The sequence below is a fragment of the Zalophus californianus genome, chromosome 11 (genome assembly GCF_009762305.2).
Source record: "Zalophus californianus isolate mZalCal1 chromosome 11, mZalCal1.pri.v2, whole genome shotgun sequence".
NCBI lineage: Eukaryota > Metazoa > Chordata > Mammalia > Carnivora > Otariidae > Zalophus > Zalophus californianus.
Genome location: NC_045605.1, coordinates 75,356,847 through 75,381,110, shown reverse-complemented (window position 1 = coordinate 75,381,110; position 24,264 = coordinate 75,356,847). Strand labels below are relative to the sequence as shown.

The following is a 24,264-nucleotide window of genomic DNA, read 5'->3' as shown; positions in this document are numbered from 1 at the left end:
ATCAATTACATAGACTGATTCGTACTCCCTGGCTCCATCCATTTCAGGTCCAGTTTTAGGAAATATTGCGCTCGATGTTCCCAAGCCAAGTACCCTGAAAACTGCCATTTCAATTAGAAGCTTCTAAGCACCTGCCTCGTCTCAGCTTGCATGAAGACTTCTCTGCATTGAAACCACTAACAGAAGAGTGCTTTTTCACAACATCGTCTAACGATCACATGTTGTTTAACTGAGAATACTTGCTGAGTTTTCACATGCAAAACTGAACTTGCATTTCGACCTAGTTATCTATTTATTTAAATTTTACCCTATCAGAATATCAATAAGATCTTCAAAAGGAGTAACTTTTATTTCCTGTGATTTTTGGAATTTAACTTGTTCTTGCTAAAATATCCTCATCCTTGAATGTAAATGTGGTTACCTCAGCAATTAGAACTTTTAAAGGGCCACCGGAGTACAGCAAGGAAAAGCAGGCAATAAAATTTTTTTATAACTATAAATAGGAAATATTTTATTTTCATATCTGTTCAACACATGTATAGACAAGTATAAGACTAAGTGTAGTGTCAAATCCAACAGAGTAGTATCTAGTTGACCTGAATTCTAGTGCTATCTCTGCCTGTTATAAATATTGTAATCTTGAACCAATCACTTAAACTGTTTTGGGTTTTTGGGTTTTTTTGTTTTGTTTTTTAAGAATTTTGGGAGAACCGGGCAAGACTGAAAACCAAGGTGGCAAGATTGTAAATTCTGAATTGCATAGTCCTGAAAATGGTACCTTGCTTCCCCATTTATTGATTCTCACTTAAACAAGTCACTGGCCTCTACAAACCTCAAGTGGCTCAGGTGTCGAAATGGGATAATAAGATAATAATAAGATAATAAATAAGATAATGTATGTAACAGGGTTTGACACAGCCTGGCTGATAGTGAATACCAACTAAATGTGTTTCTGTAAATGCTACACAGATGTGGAGTGTTACTATTACTCATATACACATACTAGTTCTAGTTAATATTCAAGGGCAAGTTTATGTCATACCCAAGGAAGTTTTTAAGAAACTGAGGATTTGCACTCACAATTACAGTTCTGATAATAAAGGTCATTGCTAAAGAATGTTGAAATATTTGTAATATATGGGATAATGTGCATTAGCTATTGTTACATTAATGTCAGTTAATAGAACTAGAACTAAAAAAGACTTGGGATACACTGTGGTAAGGCCTAATATTCAAACAGAACTGAAGCAAGCTTTGCTTAAGAGTGGAAGGCTTCTATCACCTCTGCATTTGGGCTTAATTATGAATCGACATAGGAACAGATCTGATTAAAACAGTATGTCCAAGTTCACATAACTAATATCCATGAATCTTAGTTTTCTCCTATGCAAAATGTGGAAATTAGTAGTATCTAATTTGCTGACACTGGGGACTATCAAAAAGAAAAAAGCTTAAGCACCAGGAGAGGGTGGACTTGCCGCATTCAACACTGGCCATCTACAAAGCAGAAGACAAATATTTCCTTTAGTACTATTGCTAGCCAATACTATGCCTGTAGGACATTTTTCATCCATTTTTCCAACAGATATTTATTCACTGCTTTCCCACTGTGTGCCAGCCACTATCCTAGGGCTTTGAGAACGCAGCAGTGAACAAAATACAACAATCTTGCCATCATGCAACTTACAGTCTAGGGAGGACAGGGACGTGATAGAAAGATACACAAAAAAATACAGAACTGCAAATCTGAAAACCTCTATGAAGGAAGGAGACAGGGTCTGGTATAGTATTGAAGAGCGTAAGCTGTGAAGACCAGGTTCAAATCTTGGCCTTCCCACTTATAAATGGTGTAACTTTGGGCTGACAACCTCTCTGTACCTTAGAAATTCTTCTGTAAATGGAGATAGCGAATTACTTCATAGGGCAATTGGGAAAATCCAATGAAATAACACACGTAAAGGAATTAGTGCCTAGAACACAGCAAGTGCTCAGAATATTACTTATTATTATTTCAATCGCAGGAGTTTCATGGAAAGGCTCTTTGTTTACTTTGTTAAACAAATACACCGGATGGCTAATAACACACACACACACACACACACAAACATACAATGTTAAGATCATCAATCAACTGCTCTTCTTTTTGTTAAGATGCATGTGTCATCATATACGAAACATAATGGTTTGACCAAATTTTCACTTTCTAAACTAGATGTTGTGTAGAAATCGTTTCAAGTTTTTAGGGAAAAAAAGAACCCAGCATGCCATCAGCTTTATTTGACTGTCTTCAGACAGGCAGTTTCCCAGCTGCCTTGACAGTGAGGATCCATCCATTTCTGAAAGATCTCCTGGGAAGGCGACATTTTAATCTCCATTGGCAGATAACAAATAAATGGTATTGAAAATTTCACACCAAGATGAAGGGTGATGCTTAATCCAAAGTGATTTATGGCCTGAGTCACATGGTTATTATTGACAATTCCTTGATTAGATCTTTGGCATTTTCCCCAGTCACATTTTTTCTTAGTTTAAATAAAACACGATCAGAAAAAGACACTGAGACAATTAAGGGGAAAGTGAGAAAAAAAAAGAGAGAGCGGGGGGGGGGGCAGAGAGAGAGAAATAAAGCAAATATTTGACAATTGAATTCATTTGGATTTTTTTTCTCCTTCTAGTTCTTGGTATAATTATATTTAGAGGTATTTATAAAAATGTTTGAATTGAAAACTTACAATAAGCTTATAGTAGAATGAATAAAATTCAGAACATTTTTAAGTGTTCTGGGCATCTTAAGTGCCATTTCAAAAAAATCTTGGCTTTTGTATTTGCAATATTATTAATATTATGAGTTTTACAACATAATAGACATTGTCCTGTTTTCTAATTGAATTTGATTCCTATTTAGGGGCTTTTCCAAAGAGCTTAGTGTATCCATAGAGGATATCAGGTCTCTGATTCTATTAAGTAAAAACAGATTTTTTTTTAACCTGCGAAACAACGGAGAGTCAAAACGAACCTGTTTGCTAATGCTGCTGTAGGAGCTAGGTATTTTAGCTGTTCTTTTCTCTTCCTCGGTCTGTGCCCTCAGTATCTGCTCTCCATCTCCCTCTCTCCAGCTGCCTCAGCAGATACAGCCTAGCATACTGATGACCAAACCCAGCTGCTGTCACAGAATCTATACAAGTGCGCTAACCAATACACTCACCAGAACATGATATGAAAACTAAGTACATGGTGAGATCCTTTCTCAGAGGCCAAATTAAAATATAAAGAAAGTACCGGTAAGCATGACTGCATGTATGCCATTCATGTTTTTGAACTCTATGAGGATACGATGCAAAAGGAGATAAATGGAATTAGAGATAGGTGGAAACAGAGAGAAAGAGAGGTATCTCTCACACAAATCCTTTAAGAGGAACCATTAACATTCCCTGGGTAGAGATACAACACCCAGCAGACTGTATTATGCATTACATGCTGTGCCTAATCAGAGGTCAGCAGACTATAGCCTGCCACCTATTTTTGTAAGACCCATATGACATAAGGATGGTTTTTCATTTTTATCTTTTGGATGGTTTTACATTTTTAAATGTAAAATATAAAGAAGACAATTGGCTATTTGGAGAGAACAATTACTCATTGTATGTATAGGCATGTAATTCCTAAAATATTTGTTCTCTGTCCCTTTGCAGATAAAGTTTGCAAACCACTGGCCTGCACTATTTATCACCCAAGACACCTATGCATTTCTCCTTTGTAGCATTCACTATACATACACTCACATATTTATTGTCCATCCATCCCTCTAGATAACACATTCCTTGAGGGTTGGAACAAGGACAAGCTCTGTGATTGTTACACAGCTCTGTCCCAGCACGAAACACTACATCTAACACAAAAAAATCATTCAATAAAAATTTGATTAAAAAGTTAATAAATGAATGAACGTTGATGCACATGCAGGACTTTCCTGGCCCTAGTGCTTGTATGTCCTAACAGCAAAGTGGAAACCAAAAGAAGAAGGAACCTGCTTAAAATCACACAGCAAAAGAGTGGAGAAAAAGGACTTTCAATCTGGAGATTCATGCCCTTACTGCAGAGCATTTTCACTACAAGCTTCCTTTGGGCAAAGGAGGAAAGAGCCAATTTTGTCTAATATGGTCAACACAAACATCTATACAGAACAGATAAACCAGACAGAGCACTTACTCACTAGGATAGGCAAAGCCATGCAAACACTGCCAGCTACCTGTTTTCTCCCCATTCTCCACCTGCTTCCTCATCCAATGCTTCCATGCCCAGTGAATCACTGTACAGAAGTCAGGAACTGAACTGTACGGCAACTCGTGGAAACAGATTTTTTTACCTGGATAGTGGGGAGCCACCCAGTGATGCTGAATGCATCCATCCATACATACACATGGAAGAAAGCTCAAAAGCACATAATTCATACTATTCTGCTTATTTTATTATAAAGAGCACAAAGGTCAAAAGATACCCCTTCATCCTTGCCCAATTACATCAATCAAACTGCATCTCCAAATTTTATATTTCTGACTTCCATGACTACAGTCACAACAGTAATAGTGGCCACGGTGGTGATGGGTCTGGAACTGGTTTACCTACATTGTATGGTTTCACCTTAAACATAACCTAGAAAGAATGGAGTTAAAGTTCACAAAGGTAGAAAGTGGTAGAGAATTCAAACATAAGACTTCTCTGACGGCAAGTTTGGTCATTTGTAACCAATGCATTAAATTAGAGCGATCCACTTTGGCTGCTGCTTTGTTCCTTAGTGCTTGTCCTAGTCTTCACATCCTCTTTTCCATTTTTATTGATTTTATGCATTTTTTTATCTTTTAAAAAGAAGCTTACAGTATGATCTGTCTTAATCTCATATTACCCAAGAATGACCTTAAGTCTATGACACAGGATATGCATAAGTCTAAAATAACTGATAACATTTAACCACTTTCCAATGTTATTTAATTTCTTGATACAATACTTTTTCTACAAATGGTGTGAACAAAATTGGAATGAAAGACATACAAAACCATCTTATAACATTAGCCAAACTAAGCTCAGTAGATCTAGAATTAAATGGAAAAAAATGAAGCCCCTAAAAAAAAAAAAAAAAAAATCCATGTGGTCCCTTCAGCAGCATATAGACTAAAATTGGAACAATGGAAGATTAGCATGGGCCTTGTGCAAGGATGACATGTAAATTCCTGAAGCGTTCCATATTTTTGCTTAAAAAAAGCATGAAAGATACTAGAGAATCCCTTTTTGGAGAAATAAAAGAACTAAAATCTAACCAAGGCTATTAATGAGTTGCAATAAAAAATGGAGGCTCTAACAGCTAGGATAAATGAGGCAGAAGAGAGAATTAGTGATATAGAAGACCAAATGATGGAGAATAAAGAAGCTGAGAAAAAGAGAAATAAACAACTACTGGATCACGAGGGCAGAATTTGAGAGATAAGGGAAACCATAAGGCAAAAAAAAAATTTGAATACCTGGGATCCCAGGAGAAGAGAGAGAGGTGCAGAAGTGGTATATTGGAGCAAATTATACTGGAGAACTTTCCTAATTTGGGAAAGGAAACAGGCATCAAAACCAAGGAGGAACAGAGGACCCCCCTCAAAATCACTAAAAATAGGTCAACACTCCGATATCTAAGAGTGAAACTCACAAGACTCAGAGACCAAGAGAAAATCCTGAAAGCAGCTCAGGACAAGAGGTCTGTAACCAACAATGGTAGAAAGAGTAGATTGGCAACAGACCTATCCACAGAGACCTGGCAGGCCAGAAAGGACTGGCATGATATATTCAGAGCACTAAACGAGAAAAATATGCAGCCAAGAATACTATATCCAGCTAGGCTGTCACTGAAAATAGAAGGAGAGATAAAAAGCTTCCAGGACAAACAAAAACCTAAAGGAATGCAAACACGAAACCAGCCCTACAAGAAACATTGAAAGGGGTCTTCTAAGCAAAGAGAGAGACTAAAAGTAACATAGACCAGAAAGAAACAGAGAAAATAGACAGTAACAGTCACCTTACATGGAATACAATGGCACTAAATTCATATCATTCAATAGTTACCCTGAATGTATATGGGCTAAATGGCCAGTCAAAAGACATAGGCTATCAGATTGGACAAAAAAACAAGAACCATCGATATGCTGTCGGCAAAAGACTCATTTTGGACCTAAAGACACCCCCAAATTCAAAGTGAGGGAGTGGAAAACCATTTACTATGCTAATGGACACCAAAAGAATGCTGGGGTGGCAATCCTTATATCAGACAAATTAGATTTTAAACCAAAGACTGTAATAGTAGATGAGGAAGGACACTATATCATAAAGGGCCTATCGAACAAGATGATCTAACAATTGTAAATGTCTATACCCCTCCTATGGGAAGAGCCAATTATATAAGCCACTTAATAATAAAATCAAAGAAACACATCGACAACAATACAATAATAGTAGGGGACTTTAACAACCCCCTGACTAAAATGGACAGATCACCTAAGCAAAAGATCAACAAGGAAATAAAGACTATAAATGACACACTGGACCAAACAGACTTCACAGATATATTCGGAACATTCCATCACAAAGAAACAGAATACACATTCTTCTCTAGTGCACATGGAACATTCTCCAGAATAGATCACAACCTAGGTCACAAATCAGGTCTCAACCAATACCAAAAGACTGGGATCATTCCCTGCGTATTTTTGGACCACAATGCTTTGAAACTAGAACTCAATCACAAGAGGAAAGTCGGAAAGAACTCAAATACATGGAGGCTAACGAGCATCCTATTAAAGAATGAATGGATCAACCAAGAAATTAAAGAAGAATTTAAAAAAAAAATCACGGAAACAAATGAAAATGAAAACAAAACTGTTCAAAATCTTTGGGATGCCATAAAAACAGTCCTAAGAGGAAAGTATACAGCAATACAAGCCTTTCTCAAGAAACAAGAAAGGTCTCAAATACACAACCTCACACTACACCTAAAGGAGCTAGAGGAAAAAAAAACAGCAAATAAAGCCTAAACCCAGGAGGAGAAGAGAAATAATAAAGATCAGAGCAGAAATCAATGAAATAGAAACCAAAAGAACAGTGGAACAGGTCAACGAAACTAGGAGCGGGTTCTTTGAAAGAATTAATAAGATTGATAAAGTCCTGGCCAGACTTATCAAAAAGAAAAATAACCCAAATAAATAAAATCATGAATGAAAGAGGAAAGATCACAACCAATACCAAAGAAATATGAACAATTATAAGAACATATTATGTGTGACTCTATGCCATCAAATTAGATAGCCTAGAAGAAATGGATGCATTCCTAGAGATGCATCAACTACCAAAACTGAACCAGGAAGAAATAGAAAACCTGAACAGACCTATAACCACTAAGGAAATTGAAGCAGTCATCAGAAATCTCCCAACAAACAAAAGCCCAGGGCGGCTTCCCAGGGGAATTCTACCAAACATTTCAAGAAGGATTCATACCTATTCTTCTGAAACTGTTCCAAAAAATAGAAATGGAAGGAAAACTTCCAAACTCATTTTATGAGGCCACCATTACCTTGATCCCAAAACCAGACAAAGACCCCATCAAAAAGGAGAATTACAGACCAATATCCTTGATGAACATGGATGCAAAAATTCTCACCAAAATACTAGCCAATAGGATCCAACAGTACATTAAAAGGATTATTCACCACGACCAAGTGGGATTTATCCCTGGACTGCAAGGCTGGTTCAACATCCGCAAATCAATCAACGTGATACAATACATTAACAAAAGAAAGAACAAGAATCATATGATCCTCTCAATAGATGCAGAAAAAGCATTGGACAAAGTACAGCATCCTTTCTTGATCAAAACTCTTCAGAGTATAGGGATAGAGGGTACATACCTCAATATCATAAAAGCCATCTATGAAAAACCCACAGTGAATATCATTCTCAATGGGGAAAAGCTGAGAACTTTCCCCCTAAGGTCAGGAATGTGGCAGGGATGTCCACTATCACCACTGCTATTCAACATACTACTAGAAGTCCTAGCCACAGCAATCAGACAAAAAGAAACCAAAGGCATCCAAATCGGCAAGGAGGAAGTCAAACTCTCACTCTTTGCAGATGATATGATACTTTATGTGGAAAACCCAAAAGACTCCACCCCAAAACTGCTAGAGCTCATACAGGAATTCAGTCAAGTAGCAGGATATAAATCAATGCACAGAAATCAGTTGCATTTCAATACACCAACAAGACAGAAGAGAGAGAAATTAAGGAGTCGATCCCATTTACAATTGCACCCCAAACCATAAGATACCTAGGAATAAATTGAACCAAAGAGGCAAAGAATTTGTACTCAGAAAACTATAAAATACTCATGAAAGAAAATGAGGAAGACACAAAGAAATGGAAAAACGATCCATGCTCATGGATAGGAAGAACAAATATTATGAAGAAGTCAATGCTCCCTAGAGCAATCTACACATTTAATGCAATCCCTATCAAAATACCATCAACTTTTTTCAAGGAAATGGAACAAATAATGCTAAAATTTGTATGGTACCAGAAAAGACCCGAATAGCCAGAGGAATGTTGAAAAAGAAAAGCAAAGCTGGTGGCATCACAATTCTGGACTTCAAGCTCTATTACAAAGCTGTCATCATCCAGACAGTATGGTACTGGCACAAAAACAGATCTATATATCAATGGAACAGAATAGAGAGCCCAGAAATGGACCCTCAACTCTATGGTCAACTAATATTCCACAAAGCAGGAAAGAATGTCGAATGGAAAAAAGAAAGTCTCTTCACCAACTGGTGTTGGGAAAACTGGACAGCGACATGCAGAAGAATGAAACTGGACCATTTCCTTACACCACACACAAAAATAGACTCAAAATGGCTGAACGACCTAAATGTGAGATAGGTGTCCATCAAAATCCTAGAGGAGAACACAGGCAGCAACCTATCCAACCTCAGCCACAGCAACTTCTTCCTAGAAATATCGCCAAAGGCAAGGGAAGCAACGGCAAAAATGAATTCTTGGGACTTCATCAAGATAAAAAGCTTTGCACAGCAAAGGACACAGTCAACCAAACCAAAAGACAACAGACAGAATGGGAGAAGATATTTGCAAATGACATATCAGATAAAGGGCTAGTATCCAAAATCTATAAAGAACTCATCAAACTCAACACCCAAAGAACAAATGATCCAATCAAGAAATGGGCAGAAGACACGAACAGGCATTTTTCCAAAGAAGACATCCAAATGGCCAACAGACACAGGAAAAAGTGGTCAACATCACTCAGTATCAGGAAAATCCAAATCAAAATCTCAATGAGATACCACCTCACACCAGTCAGAATTGCTAAAATTAACAAGTCAGAGACCCACAGATGTTGGCGAGGATGCGGAGAAAGGGGAACCCTCCTACACTGTTGGTGGGAATACAAGCTGTTGCAGCCACTCTGGAAAACAGTATGGAGTTCTTCAAAAGGATGAAAATAGAGCTACCTTATGACCCAGCATTTGCACTACTGGGTATTTACCCCAAAGATACAAATGTAGGGATACAAAGGGGTACATGCACCCCAATGTTTATAGCAGCAATGTCCACAATAGCCAAACTATGGAAAGAGCCAAGATGTCCATCGACAGAAGAATGGATAAAGAAGATGTGGTACACAGACACACAGACACACAGACACACACAGACACACACACACACACACACACACACACACACACACACACACACACACACACTGGAATATTATGCAGCCATAAAAAAATGAAATCTTGCCATTTGCAACAACATGGATGGAACTGGAGGGTATTATGCTAATCGGAACAAGTCAATTAGAGAAAGACATGTAACATATGATCTCAGTGATATGAGGAATTCTTAATCTCAGGAAACAAAGTGAGGGTTGCTGGAGTGGTAGGGGGTGGGAGGGATGGGGTGGCTGGGTGATAGACATTGGGAGGGTATGTGCTATGGTGAGCGCTGTGAATTGTGTAAGACTGATGAATCAGAGACCTGTAACTCCGAAATAAAGATATTATATGTTAAAACAGAGAAAGAGAGAGAGAGAGAGACTATGGACTCTCAGAAATAAACTGAGGGTTTTAGAGGGGAGGGGGGTGAGGGGATGGGTTAGCCTGGTGATGGGTATTAAAGAGGGCACGTATTGAATGGAGCATTGGGTATTATACACAAAGAATGAATCATGGAACACTACATCAAAAACTAATGATGTAATGTATGGTGATTAATATAACATAATAAAATTTATAAAAAAATGGACTACTAATTTTTTTAATCCTCAAATCAGCAACAAACGTAGGAGAAAATATCCAATGCTGAAAAGGGTGGCAAGACAGGCATTCTCATTCAGCCCTGGTGAGAAACTAAATTGGTTTAGCCATTGTGGAAAGCCCTGATCAAATTATTCTTCTTTCAAGTATCTATTCAGAGGAAATAAATCAGAGATGCAGACAAAGATGAACATAAACATGTATCATGTAAAGCATTATTTATAATTGGGTAACACTGGAAACAACCTGAATGCTTAATAAATTCCAAGAGGAAAAAGAAAACAGAATTATATATTTACATTATGAAAAAACATGATATACAGAAAGAAAAAAGTAGTCAGACTGGAAAGGAATTAACAGTATTATATTCTCCGAATGATGAAATTACAGTTGTATTTTTACTTTTTTGTATTTTTCAAGTTTTCTCAAAGATGTCTATTTTTCCAAGAAGGAAAAGAAACTCCTATTTAAGAAGACCCACAGAAAGATTGATAAAGAGAACGTCAGAGTCAATTTACAAAAATAGAATGAATGCATATATGCCATAAAACAAAAGGGAAAGGAGGGAACACGATTTGCAAATTCTTGACAAGGAAGGAAAGGGAAATATGATACATTACCCTCTTTAACCTAAAGGAGAAGGAAAATGCATTTCTCAGGGAAGATTAAATGTTTCCAAGACCTACTTCTCTAACATTTGTCTTCCTGTTCTAACTTAAGACTCTCACCCATTTTTTCCCCCTCTCACTTCCCTACTGTGTTGCCCCTCTTATTACTTGTGTCTAGAACCTATAGGTACCTACTAAATATCAATGTTGACTGAAAAACTGTCATGTGTTTCAAGGAAGTTGCCATTCAGGCTTCTCTGGGAAGCAGGTGCTTCTACCAGCACCACATTACCTGAAGAACAGGTAGAAAAAATAGAAGTAAACCTAAGATCCCTTGCAGGAAGTCATCAGTATCACTCTAGAGAATTGAGATTAAAGCTCCTTTGAAATGTTCATTAATTTTTGAAACACTTAAGTTGATTCTCCATGCAGGGCCCAAAGGGATATAAGAGAAAATAAAGGAGAACCAAATGCTCTTTTGTCTGAAGCCCAACTCTGCCATTTACTGGCCAAGTGAATTGGACGGACTTACCTCTTAAGCTGTTAAGCCTGGGATCCTCACCTGCAAAATGGGGTTGTAATGACGATTTCATAGTGTTGTGGTAAAGATTAATTAACACAGTGTTAGCAGTTTCCACTGGCCACAGAGGCAAGTAAGAAATGTCAGTTTCCTAAATAAAATATTGGCCTTTCCCTTTAGGAACTTATAATCTAGCAGAAGATGTGAATATTTACGTAGGAAATGACCATGCAAGGCGAAAAGCAGTGTCAGAGCAAGTTCTTTCACAACTAAGGAAAGGAAAGATTATTTTCAGTTTGGAATTCGGGGGTGGATAGTAAACACGTAATACGAGTCCATCTTGGTTCTAAGATATAATGGGGAACATAGTCCTTACTCCCAGTGGAACTCATAGGCTACTAGAAGGTGTCAGATAATGAACATTTATACAAATAAAAAAATTTCAGATGGTAAAAATGTGTGGCAAAATAAAAGAGAGAGGGGAAGATGGCAGAGAGACAGGAAGCTAGTCCAACAAGCTGGTCAGTAAAGGCTGTTTCGAGGTGACATTTTAGCTGAGACGGAAACCAATGGGTAGTCATCTTGGAGCCATGCCAGGGGTAAAATGAAAACCATTACCAGAAGTAAAGTGCCCTGGCTAGAGGAGAAGACCCAACAGAGCTAAACGTCTCAGTAAAGTAAAAGATGTTTCCTAGGTCGCTAAGAATTGGGGTGAAAATAAAATGGCTTCCATGATGAACAGAAATAGGCGAGACCACCAGAAATGAAATATTCCACAAGGTTTGGCTAAATGACAACTTCCTTCTCCCCGGACTTTGTTAGCTTCACAAGGAAGTTGAGAAAACACATCACGGAGAGAGCAACCAGTGAGCTTTAAACAAATCGCTCCACCCCATTGGGCAATCTAGTCACTGTCTAAGATCCCTTAGATTTTAGGGCTTTCAGCCTCAGTTTACAAATCCATTAAGTTAGCATAATAATTTCTCCAGCAAGCAAAAGGGAGACCAACTTGTTAGTAATTAAGCCACTTCACAAGTTGCAAGTGCTTGGCTGTGGGGTTGTATCCTGACAAAATATGGGTGATTATTTTTTTCTCTCCAGTTAAGCTCCACGCATTAGAGAATTTTAAAGAGCTCTTTGATGACTGAGTGAAGCAGTTTTATTCCAGGCTGAATTGGCCTATCACTTCCTCATATAACAACGGCGTGTGCTTCTATCCTAAGGGGGCACTTTCGACTCACTTAAAGGACAGCAGAGGGTCTAATGAATCATGGAGGCAGAGCAGGAAATTGGGAGACATTGCCTGCTTAGTCAAAGAGGGAGGAACAACCAACCAATGGCAATGGGGTGTTTGCTCAGTGGTCCAAGGAATAAATATGTGTATTTTTTAATCTTCCAAAGCAAGCAGAAGGCAAATGTGGTTTGACCTTGAGAAACTCTCCTTGGCGGCTTGATTTTATGGAACCAGGCACAGCTAGTGGGTTATGAAGTCAATTATGAAATGAATTTATTAGATCAGGGTCAACAATTCTACAAAAACAAGTAAGACTAGAACAGAATATAATAGATTAAGAGTATATTATCACATAATGGTATTTTTATGAAAACTTTTTTCTGATATGTATGTATATGTGTGTATGCTTATGTACTGTCACAATGTAAAATGTGTTTATTACTGATAATAGTAAAACAAAACTTTAAAGCCACTGTTGCAGGGGACATTCCATCCTGAAGCAGACCAATGGGTATATGCTCTCCAATCCCAGGGCATATACATACTTCACTCACAAACTCAGAATTGGAGCATTTGAGTTAGAAGATACCAAGGATACCATCTACACACGATATTTTACAGATAAGGAATTGAGCTAAAGAAGTAAAAATACTTTCCCAAGATAAGGGGGCCTCAAGACATGAAACAAGTTCTCCTTAACTGACAGTCTAGTGGGATCTTTACACTATAAAGTCATAGCTTAACATTGGAAAAGAACTGTTCTGAATCAGATGTCCATGCATTTTCCTTTCACTGCCAAAGAGGGGAGTTGTCCTAGACTCTAGGAACACAGAATCCTTCATTCCATGGGATCTTCCCTGCTCACACAACCCCCAGGAAGTGACTACAGTCAGAGGCTGGTCATCCCATTTGGGATGCATCTGTTCCTTTCACTCTTTCATGTCTTCCCCAGAGACTACCTCAAAGATGAGTTTTCAGGGTTTAGTGTTTAGAAATAATATGGTTTGAGTTCAGAGCTCAGGTGCCACTGTCCTACAGACCTGGGTTCAATTCCCACTGGACAATAAGCCCCATGAAGATGGTGTCATACCTTCCTTGAATACTGCCGTATCCTCAAGGCCTCATGCCATGTGTGGGACCGTGCAGCACCCCATGCAGATTTGTGGAAAGAAATAAGGGAAAGGAGCCCTGAGTCTGCCACTTAGTAGCCATGTGACCTAGATAAGTGACTTCACCTCTCTGAGCCTCGGCATTCTCATCTTGAAAATGGAAATACTCAGAGGGTTAGAGGATCAAGTGAGAGAACAGAGATCCAGAACTGAGCTCAGTGCCCAGACTATACAGCAAACAGTACGTGATGGCTGTTATAACTAGCCATTTCTTCATCAGTGCTTGGTGACTTTTAACCCAGAAGAACCCCGCCCCCTTTTTAAGATAACAAATATATAAGAGATGAAAAGCAAAATTCTACAGTGCTGCTGGCTGGGCTCCCTCTTGGGCCCACCAGTGGTCCCTGAATCACCTCCGAGGGATCCCAGGGTTGATCAGAATTGCGCACAAAAATTACTCCCCTGAGCCATGACCTTTCCCTTTCCTGGCAGGATTACTACCGAGGCTGTTATGGATAGCTGAGGCCAGGCAGGAAATGAAGGTGTGCCATGAGCACCTGTCAGAGCCACATAATGACAAATCTCCCTGGAGACAGCATCGCATTGCTCACGTACAGCACCAACAATGCATTCTTTGAGCCAGTGAGCTTCGGAGTAACAAAAAACTTCAGGTCCCATCAAGGAAGACAACAGATGAAGGAGGAGTTCTAAAACTGCAGAACCTGCAGGAACTAATGTCAGAGTCATGTGCAAGTCTACTAAATTTTTGGAATTTATTGATGGTCCCACATCGAACAGCTTCCTCCAGGCACCCATTTACATATGGAAATGTGCAATGCTTTATATTCATTCTCGTTTCTTTCTTAATGTTAAATTAACTGGGCCAATAAACCACAGGAAGTATTACTTGAAATCTGACTTCAATCACTATTAACATAAAATATTTAAGTGTGCATGGAAAGCATACTTCAGGGGGCTTGTCCTGAAGAACAGCAAGTAAAAAGGAAAGTCAGAATTTTGTCAGGTAAGAGAAAGTGTTTCCTGCTGCTCTTCAGCAGGCAATGGGACCAAATGGAAGCAAATATGGGAGCTTCTCACTCTGCTAGGAAGAGTCAGAGACACCAAGAGAACCATTAAGAACCCTGGCTTTGCTGAGACAAAACTCGGCCACTTGAGCCAATCTCTTCAGGGCAGCTTTGTCTGTCACTTGGAAACCATACTGTCTACTTTCCAGGGACATTGTCAAGGCAGGATAACATAGGACAAAGTCCACGGAGTTCTCTGCCAACACAGCATCATATTCACACCAGTATTTTCAGTATTTATTCTGATACTTCATTACAATCTCAGCGAAAGTGTGAGTGCCTCTCAGACTATCAGGGTGATATAAGTGCATAATGTGAGGTTTTAAGTGTTTCAGTGAAGGATGAGGGCTTCCAACTCTTCCCATGCTCTCTGGAGCGTTTGCTGAGGCAGTTTCGCATTAGATTTCCAGAGGGTAAATGAAAATAATTATCCTAATTGTTATAAATAATGCCAAGGACATTGGCTCATATTCAAATATATTTGCTTTAAAAAGGACCTTGAGCCCATGTTGTGAATGAAAACACAACTGGTGTCAGACTGCCCGGGTTTGGCACTGGGGCTCTGGCAGGAGTAAACACATTTGCAGTGAGGGAGAAGACACGAAGCCCAGTGATTTACTAGACAGCATCTTTTCGGGGAGCTTCTGAGGTATATCCCAAGCCCCGTTAGACCCTCTCTCCCATCAGACTTCATACTCTCAGTTTCTATTCTCTCCACTTCCTCCTGAATTTTCTTAACTAGCTCAGATAAGAACTATTTTAAGTGCCATGGAGACAAGGACTGGGTCTTTCATACCTTAAGGTCTTGAGCATAGTGCATGGTTCATGCCGATCAGCCAAGTACTTAGTACATGACCACTCTATGCCAAGCATAGGTCAGCCACTGGGTATACAACAGAAAAATAAAAAATGAAAAGATGCAATCCCAACCCTCATGAGGTTTGCAGTCTAAAGCAGTTAACAAGGTTAATAAATTTAAGTTATTAGTGCCTTGACGAGATGAACCTTCCAAATTACTGTGCCTCTTATGTTTAGTAACTATTACTGAGACCTTACTATTAGTAGAAAACGAAGATTCAAAGCTGAATGAGGCTCTTTTAAAGAAGCTATTTTAATAAAACATACTAACATACATACAAATAATGACAAAAAAACATGATATTCTAAGCTTCTTTTAAGTATTCTCATTTAATCTAAAAAAGTCTTATAAAGTAATCCCAATTCTACTTTACAGATAAATAAACTGAGGCACAAAGAAGTTAGCCATTTGCCATGGTCTGTCACGCTGCTCCTAAGAGTTGGAGCCAGGATTTGAAGGCTAAAGGCTAGAGTCTGAATCTAGAGCAGGTATGCTTACCTCTTAGGTTTTGCTTCTAACAGAAACAGAGTACAGTAGGAGCAAAAAGGAAGAATAATTCTTACTGGGAAAATGAATCTATCCTTTATTCCTGTGTCCACTCTATGGAGTACCTACTACATGCTGGATATTGGGAATGCAAAGATGACCTGAATGCATCCTGCTTGGTAGCTTCCACATGAGTGAGGGAGAAGAATAAACAAACAAGCTGAGGATATAAAAAGAGAAATATCAAGGAAGTAACTTCCTTCCTGGGAGAGAGATCACTTCAGCGGGGACGTTAAGGATGGATAAGATATTTATGACGTGATAATGGCCTTGTTTCAAATAAATTACAAAGGGCATTACTTCAGAAAGATGGACAAGCCCCTGGAAATTACTTCCTAGGAAGAGGGGAGCTATTCTGTGCCCGTGAAATACACAACTTCTGAAGAGAGGGGACAGTGGCAGCCATCCTAAAGCATTGCCTACCTGACCCCAAAGATCAGATGGTGCCTAGTGGATTAAGAACAGGGAGTCCAGAAGGAGGGGGGGGGGCAGAGCAAGATGGCGGAGGAGTAGGAGACCTGGATTTCGTCTGGTCTCAGGAATTCAGCTGAATAGGGATCAAACCGTTCTGAACACCTACGAACTCAACAGGAGATCAAAGAAAAGAATAGCAACAACTCTCTGAACAGAAAAGCGACCACTTTCTGGAACAGTCATATTCTATCCCTTCATAGTAGTTACCCTTATTTTTGGCATATATATATAAGTTGTTCTCTCTTTAAAATTTTGAGAAACAGTTTCTTCTAACAGATCAAAATATACCCTAAATTTCTAGTGTATGGCTTTGTTCTAGTCTCCTGCGTGATCACATTCTCTCCCCCCTTTTTATTTTCTTTTTTTTTTAAATCCTCTTCTTTCTTTTTTCAAACAACTTATCAATCCTTTTTATAAAATTTTTTATAATTTTCATCTTTACAGTCATATTCAAGCCCTTCATCGCATCAACCCTTATTTTGTACATATATAAGTCTTTCTTTCTTTAAAATTTTGGGAGGCACTTTCTTCTAAAAGACCAAAATACACCCAAAATCTAGTGTGTGGCACAGATCTATGCACCAGCCTGATTATATTTGATCATATTCTGTTTTTTTTTTTTTGTTTTCTTCTGTTTGTGTTTGTTTTTATCTTTTTTTTTCCCCTCTCTTTTTTCTTTCTTTACCTTTCTTTTCCCCTGGTTTCAGGTCTTTTCTGATTTGTTTAGAGTATATTTTCTGGGGACGTTATTACCCTGTTAGCATTTTGTTCTCTCATTCATGTATTCGCCTCTGGACAAAATGAAAAGATGGAAAAAAATCACCTCAACAAAAAGAACAAGAGGTAGTACCATCTGCCAGGGACCTACTCAATATGGACATTAGTATGATGTCAGACGTAGAGTTCAGAATCATGATTTTAAAGATACTAGCTGGGCTTGAAAAAAGCATGGAAGTTATTAGAGAAACCCTTTCTAGAGAAATAAAAGAACTAAAATCTAACCAAGTCAAAATCAAAAAGGCTACTAATGAGCTGCAATCAAAAATGGGGGCACTAACTGCTAGGATAAATGAGGCAGAAGAGAATCAGTGATATAGAAGACCAAATGATGGAAAAGAAAGCTGAGAAAAAGAGAGATAAACAACTACTGGATCATGAGGGCAGAATTCAAGAGATAAGTGATACCATAAGACAAAACAACCGTAGAATAATTGGGATCCCAGAGGAAGAAAGAGAAAGAGGGGCAGAAGGTATACTGGAGCAAATTATACCAGAAAACTGCCCTAATGTGGGGAAGGAAACAGGCATCAAAATCCAAGGGGCACAGAGAACGCCTCTCAAAATCAATAAATAGGTCAACACCCTGACATCTAATAGTAAAAATTATGAGTCTCAGAGACAAAGAGAAAATCCTGAAAGCAGCTCGGGAGAAGAGATATGTAACCTATAATGGTAGAAACATTAGACTGGCAACAGACCTATCCACAGAGACCTGGCAGGCCAGAAAGGACTGGCATGACATATGCAGAGCACTGAACGAGAAAAATATGCAGCCAAGAATACTATATCCAGCTAGGCTGTCACTGAAAATAGATGGAGAGATAAAAAGCTTCCAGGACAAACAGAAACTAAAGGAATTTGCAAACACAAAACCAGCCCTACAAGAAATATTGAAAGGGGTCCTCTAAGCAAAGAGAGAGCCTAAAAGCAGCATAGATCAGAAAGGAACACAGACAGTAGACAGTCACAGTCACCTTACAGGCAATAAAATGGCACTAAATTCTTATCTTTCAATAAGTTACCCTGAATGTAAATGGGCTAAATGCCCCAATCAAAAGACACAGGCTATCAGATTAGAGTAAAAAACAAGACCCATCAATATGCTGTCTGCAAGAGACTCATTTTAGACCCAAAGACACCCCCAGATTGAAAGTGAGGGGGTGGAAAACCATTTACCATGCTAATGGACACCAAAAGAAAGCTGGGGTGGCAATCCTTATATCAGAAAAATTAGATTTTAAACCAAAGACTGTAATAAGAAATGAGGAGGGACACTATATCCTACTTAAGGGGTCTATCCCACAAGAAGATCTAACAATTGTAAATCTCTATGCCCCTAACATGGGAGCATGAATTATATAAGGCAATTAATAACAAAAGCAAAGAAACACATTGACAACAATACAATAATACTGGGGGACTTTAACACCCCCCTGACTGAAATGGACAGATCATCTAAGCAAAAGATCAACAAGGAAATAAAGACTTAAATGACAAAGTCCACCAAATGGACGTCACAGACATATTCAGAACATTCCATCGAAAGCAACGGAATACACACTCTTCTCTAGTGCCCATGGAACATTCTCCAGAATTGATCACATCCTAGGTCACAAATCAGGTCTCAACCGGTACCAAAAGATGGGGATTATTCCCTGCATATTTTCAGATCACAATGCTTTGAAACTAGAACTCAATCACAAGAGGAAAGTCGGAAAGAACTCAAATACAGGTTATTTCTTTAGGAGGCTAAAGAGCATCCTACTAAAGAATGAATGGGTCAACCAGGAAATTAAAGAAGAATTAAAAAAATTCATGGAAACCAATGAAAAGGAAAACACAACTGTTCAAAATCTTTGGGATGGAGCAAAGGTAGTCCTAAGAGGAAAGTATATAGGAATACAAGCCTTTCTCAAGAAACAAGAAAGGTCTCAAATACACAACTTAACCCGACAGCTAAAGGAGCTAGAGAAAATACAGCAAATAAAGCCTAAACCCAGAAGAGAAATAATAAAGATCAGAGCAGAAATCAATGAAATAGAAACCAAAAGAACAGTAGAACAGATCAACAAAACTAGGAGCTCGTTCTTTGAAAGAATTAACAAGATTGATAAACCCCAGGCCAGACTTATCAAAAAGAAAAGAGAAATGACCCAAATCAACAAAATCATGAATGAAAGAGGAGAGATCACAACCAATACCAAAGAAATACAAACAATTATAAGAACATATTATGAGCAACTCTATGCCAGCAAATTAGATAACCTGGAAGAAATGGATGCATTCCTAGAGATGTATCAACTACCAAAATTGAACCAGGAAGAAATAGAAAACCTGAACAGACCTATAACCACTAAGGAAATTGAAGCAGTCATCCAAAATCTCCCAACAAACAAAAGCCCAGGGCCAGATGGCTTCCCAGGGGAATTCTACCAAACATTTCAAGAAGAATTCATACCTATTCTTCTGAAACTGTTCCAAAAAAAAAATAGAAATGGAAGGAAAACTTCCAAACTCATTTTATGAGGCCACCATTACCTTGATCCCAAAACCAGACAAAGACCCCATCAAAAAGGAGAATTACAGACCCATATCCTTGATGAACATGGATGCAAAAATTCTCACCTAAATACTAGCCAATAGGATCCAACAGTACATTAAAAGGATTATTCACCAGGACCAAGTGGGATTTATCCCTGGGCTGCAAGGCTGGTTCAACATCCGCAAATCAATCAATGGCCATCCAAATGGCCAACAGACACATGAAAAAGTGCTCAACATCACTCAGCATCAGGGAAATCCAAATCAAAAACCTCAGTGAGATACCACCTCACACCCGTCAGAATGGCTAAAATTAACAAGTCAGGAAACGACAGATGTTGGCGGGGATGCGGAGAAAGGGGAACCCTCCTACATTGTTGGTGGAAATGCAAGCTGATGCAGCCACTCTGGAAAACAGTATGGAGGTTCCTCAAAAAGTTGAAAATAGAGCTACCATACAATCCAGCAATTGCACTACTGGGTATTTACCCCAAAGATACAAACGTAGGGATCCGAAGGGGTACGTGCACCCCGACGTTTATAGCAGCAATGTCCACAATAGCCAAACTGTGGAAAGAGCCAAGATGTCCATCGACAGATGAATGGATAAAGAACATGTGGTGTGTGTGTATATATATATATATATATATATATACACAATGGAATATTATGCAGCCATCTAAAGGAATGCGTTCTAGCCATTTGGAACGACATGGATGGAACTGGAGGGTGTTATGCTGAGTGAAATAAGTCAATCAGAGAAAGACATGTATCATATGACCTCACTGATATGAGGAATTCTTAATCTCAGGAACCAAACTGAGGGTTGCTGGAGTGGGGGTGGGGTGGGAGGGATGGGGTGGCTGGGTGATGGACATTGGGGAGGGTATGTGCTATGGTGAGCGCTGTGAATTGTGCAAGACTGTTGAATCACAGATCTGTACCTGTGAAACAAATAATGCAATACATGTTAACAAAAAAAAAAAGAAGAAGAAGATAGCAGGAGGGGAAGAATGAAGGGGGGGAATTGGAGGGGGAGACGAACCATGAGAGATGATGGACTCTGAAAAACAAACTGAGGGTTCTAGAGGGGAGGGGGTGGGGGGATGGGTCAGCCTGGTGATGGGTATTAAAGAGGGCACGTTCTGCGTGGAGCACTGGGTGTTATGCACAAACAATGAATCATGGAACACTACATCAAAAACTAATGATGTAATGTATGGTGATTAACATATCAATAAAAAATTTAAAGAAAAAAAAAAGGAACACGGATTTCACACTGCCCTATCTCTGTGTGCCAAAGTCAGGTTTGATTTGATTTATGTTTCCCCTAACTTTATAAGAAATCCTCTCCACAGTACAAGAGAAAGAACACGCTGTGCTATAGAATCCAGTCAAGGTCAGGGAAACAAATGAATATCCTGATAGGCTTTAGAGAGGAACAGGAAGTTTAAAGTTTGAAATTGTTCATAAGTGACATCTACCCCATGACTCTTCTGGGATTATTAGTTATTTTCTGGAAATAACAGCTTTCTTCTGAGATCGTATGGAGCCTCTACCTCCTACCCCATAAGAGATAAATTATTTTTAGATTTCAGGCAACATACAGAATTTGTTTGGAGATATGGGGGGATTTTTATTTTATTTAACCTACACGGTTACAGAATAACTAATATTAGAAGTCTAAGAGGAAGCTTATAATCAAATAATCCGTTGGCTTTATAGCCCATTAAGTGGATGTCTAGAGATCAGATCCCCTTGTTCAAGTCACTCAACTCAGAAACATTAAGTCAAATTAAAACTGTGTTCTGAAAATAAAGGCTTCACTTTGCATCTGTTTTTGCTCATAACTTCTCTGCCTCCAGTTCATTCCTTCCCCCCAATTCCCCTCACTTCCCGTGGCCAAATTTACCTATATGTCGCCAAATGTTCCAAGTAAACTCCTAATTCCCTGAGGGAAATATGAACTGTCTTCCGTGATGGCCAAGAGAGCGCCTTTCACCTAACAGGCATAGAATCAGTGCCACAGAAAGAGACACAAATTATCTAAAGGAGAAGCTCTCACGTATCTTGGACGGCAGTGTGAATTAAACCACTCTGACAAGGGGCAGCATTTTTGGCATATATCTCAAAAGCCACAGGCTTGTGTATAAAATTTGAGTCAATAATCCCATTTTGATGAATATATCCTAGGGAAAAAAAATCTCAGGCAGTGAAACAACAATGAAGCTTTATGTATCAAGATACATAATAATGCTATTTATCTTGATAAATAGCATTATTTATCATCGGAAGAAAAAGTAAGCCCTAACGATAGTTCTTTACTTCAGTAATAATGGTTAAGTAAATTTTAATGCATATTATCAATGGACTATTACAGAGTGATTTAGAATTGTGCTTGCAAAGAGATCTGATAGTAGCATTTAGTGGCAAGAGCATGAATACTAGTTTCAATCTCAGCTTCACTCCTTATTAGCTATGTGATATTGGGCAAGTTTCCATGAATACTATATAAATATAACTATTATGATTATTATCGTCAATGCCATTACTTATGCTAACCTGGGAGAATGAAATGTTTACACGGACTATACTGACAGGAATAAAGCACTATATAGCTAATAATGATACTGGTTTTATGATCATGATCATAACTACCTAAATAAACCATTATATCAACCTACACTTTATGTGTCCCCACTGTAGTTTTGGTGCTCATGCAATGTTTTCATTATTGCCTGAGGGCCCATGGCTCTCTGCCCCTCCCCCAGTACTACCTGCAAGAGGAAGCCATACCCATAACCAGAGAGCAGAAGTGGCCACCAAGCATCTCCCTCTCTACCGTTCAGCGAGGGCCAGCTGCCAGTACTTTTCCTGAAAATAATCCAGCAGCAATGCCACTTGCCAGTATCCTGACACTTTCCCAGCTCACATTTAATCCATCTTCTATGGGATAACACTCCATTTAGTGATTTAGGATACAATATAGTCCCCAGGATTAGAGAAAGGAGCTCTGGGTGTTTTAGGGGTGCAAGAAGAATGGGGGCACCTGACCATGGTGAGACTAGATGAAATCAACTTGAGACTTCTCACCAAGATAGAGAAGAAAGTCATGTGCCCTCTTCCCCCACAGTTGGATATCCCCAACTGTGACACTAAACAAAGAATAAAGATTGGGAGGAAATATATCAACATGTAAGCAGCGGCCATTTCTAACCAGTGGCACTACATTGGAGTGGGTTTTTTTTCCTCCTTCCTTTTATTCTTCAGTATTTTCAAAATTTAACTGGCCATATACTAATCTTCACTATGGGGAAAAAATAAACTTTTTAAATGTGTAAAAATACAGGTCTCCTTCAAGTGTTTGAAAGTTTAGATGGCATGATGTCAAGTAAAAGTCATAACCTGACAGCTTTTCATATTAGAAATTTTCCAGAAGAAGTCCCTTGCATATCAAATTTAAAAACTGGGGACTTAGCAGTGGGAACTGAGAGGATTAGGGTTGTGGATGACACAAAGGGAAGAGAAAGCTGGCATATCAGGGATATTATGAAAGCCAATATACTTTTGACAAATTCAGGTTCAGAAAATGCCCCAAATGTGTACCGAGAAACATCAGATCCTTCAGAATGAGAAGTAAACTTAATGCACCCACATGGTAAGAGTAGAATAGTTGAAAAGTCATTGTACTTGTAACTTAATATTGTCTTTTAAACCTGTCTATAAACAAAAAACAGGAAGAAAAATAAAAAATATATATAAAGTAATTCTTTTAACTGGCTCAAACTTTTAAAACTAACTCAAATTTTGAAAGCTCTGTGATGTTTAGAAGGGAAAAATTTTTCCACCTCTAAATACATTGGGGGGAAGTGTTTATTATCTCCAACTTTGAGAGTGACTAACTCTGGTGGAGAAACAATGAAAAGTTTCTGAATATTCTCCAAAAATGTGCCAACCATTTCGAGAGAATGTCCTAAGAATTTTGCAAATCTCCAAGATTTGTAAGTATGTTTTTAACAACATATTTGAACTCACCTAATGCAGTGACATCTCAATAATTTCAGTGACCACTATCAGGCCCCTTATAAACATAATTTAATGTTTAAGTAGAATCACACAGAGAAACAGCATGAATTAGCTGTTACAT

The 24,264-nt window shown here is 38.6% G+C and overlaps 1 protein-coding gene and 1 non-coding gene across 4 annotated transcripts in view; one reads left to right on the top strand and one right to left on the bottom strand.

The window, feature by feature from the left end:
* Positions 1 to 24,264, bottom strand: part of NELL1 (neural EGFL like 1) — an 821,645-nt gene that overhangs the window by 229,756 nt on the left and 567,625 nt on the right. The window lies entirely within an intron of this gene.
* Positions 5,146 to 5,248, top strand: LOC113915570. Its single transcript, XR_003517720.1, has one exon. It is a non-coding gene; the product is annotated as a U6 spliceosomal RNA (small nuclear RNA).